Genomic DNA, 3,099 nt, shown 5'->3' with positions numbered 1-3,099 from the left:
TCCAATGCATGTTGTTTTTGCACCTGAGTTAATGTGTTTAGCTTGAGTTAAAAGCAGTTTGCAGAGCTATACTGCCAGGAGCAGTGAGGAGACAGCAGAATTGCAGAAGAAATAAAAGTTTTATTAGTGGGACATTAAGGCCATTTATTTGGGGGTGGAAAAAAGGACAGCGGTTTGGTAACACCTGTGAAATGAAGAGTTGGGAAGGAACCAAGTGGATTATAATGAGCCATGAAGTCAAGTGACTTCCTCACTGCTGCCTGAATAGAAATGATGCTGCCACTCCCAGGCAGTTTCTTTAAACTTTGGGTAGGCCAGCAATGAAAGAAAAGTGCAAGTGCACCCCCACCCCACTCATCTGCCCCTGCACTCATGTCCTGGTCCTGTACAGATATAGCTGCCTGCTCTGGAGTCCCTGTTATGTGGGCCACACCCCACAGCTGAAGGGGTCCAGCTGCCAGGGCTATGGGACCAGGGCCAGGGCGCACAGCCCCCTGCCCCCAGCAGTGCCCGAGCCCCAGCTGCTGTCTGTGGGAGGTGGTGGTTGCTCTGGATGGAGTGGAGCGCGGAGCCGGGTTGCCTTGCCCCCACTCTCCCTTCCCCACAGGCGGCACGGCTGGAGCGGAGGCTGTGGTGGGGAGGCGGATGCAGACTGCCCGCTGAAGACTCAGGGCTTCGCACCATGCTGCCCTCCCACTAAAGCATCTGGCACTCAGTTGGACGAACCTGGCACTGGTGGGTGGGGAGGCTCAGTCCAATGCCAGGAGCCCTACTCCAGCCGCAGCACCATGGCAAGGTGCCCCCTGCCTGCTCAGCAGCAGTGGCAGTGTGGACTCATGCCCCCCATTGCTGCCAGGCAGGCAGGGGGTGCATCAACATGGTGGCGCAGCCGGCAGGGGGATCCATGCAGTGGCACTGAGCCTCCTTGCTCCGCTCTGCCCTCAAGATCGCCTGGGGGGAGGGCAACAGGGCACCAAGCCCACAGGAGGGAGCCCACATCTACCCCCACCCCACGCACAAATATGGGAGGCATGTGCCCCCTTCCATACCCTGCTGGGTGTGCGCGCAACAGTGGGGAGCTGGCCGCACCACTGCCCCCCCAGACAAGCCAACTGTGGCTCCATCCCGCTCCCTGACCTGGCCCCGCAACCTCACATTGCTGGCCTGGCTGGGTGATGTCCCCAGTCCCTGTCCTACTCTGCCCGCTCCCTCCTTCCCGCCCTCCCTCACTGGGGGCCTCAGTCTGCCCTCCCCTCCCCTGCATAGGCTTACCTGGAGGGAGCTTCTCTCCCTACTGCCTAGCTGCCATGTGCATCTGTGTACACGCACATGTACATGGTGCCCTCTGCTTCTGGTCACCCTCCTCCTACTCCCCGCAACCCCAATTGCCCCTTGCAGGCTGGAAATCTGTCATCCTGCAAAGGGAAACCCGCTGTTTCCCGCATTTTCTTTTTCTCCTGTAAAGGGGAAAATCCATGTGTTTTTCCTTAAAATGGGAAAATCTGCATTTTTCCACATTTTTCCATGGCAATCAGAAAACCCAGATCCCTGACTTTAACAAGCTGCAGGCAGCAATCTTTCCTTTTTTTTTAACAGCATGTCACATGGGTCACAGCAGTGTGCTGATTGGGCCACAGGTGGCCCATGGGCCATGGGTGGAGAACCACTGCTCTAGAGCAGGGGTGGGCAAAATGCGGCCCGCGGGCTGGATGTGGCCTGCCAGGCCGTTCTATCCAGCTTGCGGGGACCCTAAAAAATTTAGAAAATTAATATTTATTTGCCCCTGGCTGCCTGTCATGCGGCCCTAGATGGCTTGCCAAAACTCAGTAAGTGGCCCTCCGCCCAAAATAATTGCCCGTCCCTGATCTAGAGTCAAGCCACAACTGCCTAGCTCCCTGTCATACATTCATAGACGTTAAGGCCAGAAGGGACTTCAGTAGGTCGTTGAGTCTGACCCCCTGCCCTCGGCAGGAAAGAGCGCTGGGTTCAGATGACCCCAGCCTGGTACATAACTATCCTCCTCTTAAAGACCCCTAGGGTAGGGGAGAGCACCATCTCCCATGGGAGCCAATTTCAGATTGTGGCAACCCTTATGGTGCAGAAGGTCTTTTCAATGTCCAACCTAAATCTGCTGTCTGTCAATTTGTGTCCCTTGATCCTAGTTACTCCAGGGGGTGCCCTAGGAAATAGAGCATGCTCATACCCTTATCTTGCTTACACTGCATTAAATGGCAAATGGTATAGAGACGAGACCCTATTGCATTTGCACTTGAGTAAAAGTAAAAACTAGCAGAAAGATCAGGTGGTCTAAATTCCATACTATATTCTCCTAGCAAAAATATGAACATTGCAGTCTACATGAAACCATGCTATACAGCGATAACCTTTAACTTGTTGTTAATTTCAGTGTCCTTTTAACAACTTGTGTTTTAAAAGTAATTATTGTCCATGGGCTACTTTGAAAAATATCTTAAATGTAAAAATGTATGTGAAGACAGCCTCTCTTCACCCAAGGTTGAAAGTTGATATTCTTTTTCAAAATCTCAATAAATTTAGGTAAAGGAAGAATCAGTGCCTCCACTCCTGTAGGCTTGGATCTTGCCTGGTAACAGGCCTGAATGGGCCCTATTAAACAGATTTTGTTTTTAAGACTTACAACATATGTGCCAGGTAAGAAGCATTGGAAATGCAGCTCCAGCAAAGCTAGGATTGTACATTCCAGTCTCATACAGAACCTGGGAATCCGGGTCTCCCCCAGGTCGAGCCCTGACAAGGTTGTAATCCCCCACATTGGCCTGGCCTTTGCTTTATATCTCTTGGTATAACCCTAGGTAGTGCAGTGCTCAACTTGCCTCTCTTGCCAAGTGACTGTTTCCTGTTGCTTGCTGTTCCTCTCACTTCACCGCGCCGTGCAATTCAGTGGCATGCGCCAATTTGGGAACACGGTGTTGGGACCCTTTGCTTTTACATGAACGGTTCTAACAAGCCTGCATTCAGGCCAGGGCAGGAAAAGAACGTTTGCAGAAACTGGCTGCAAACCCTTTCCCCATGTTTCATTTTTAAAAGGACAAGTAGGTAGAAATCTGCCAATCCCTTTCT

The sequence above is a fragment of the Alligator mississippiensis genome, chromosome 3 (genome assembly GCF_030867095.1).
Source record: "Alligator mississippiensis isolate rAllMis1 chromosome 3, rAllMis1, whole genome shotgun sequence".
Lineage (NCBI taxonomy): Eukaryota > Metazoa > Chordata > Crocodylia > Alligatoridae > Alligator > Alligator mississippiensis.
This window is presented reverse-complemented; position numbering follows the sequence as displayed.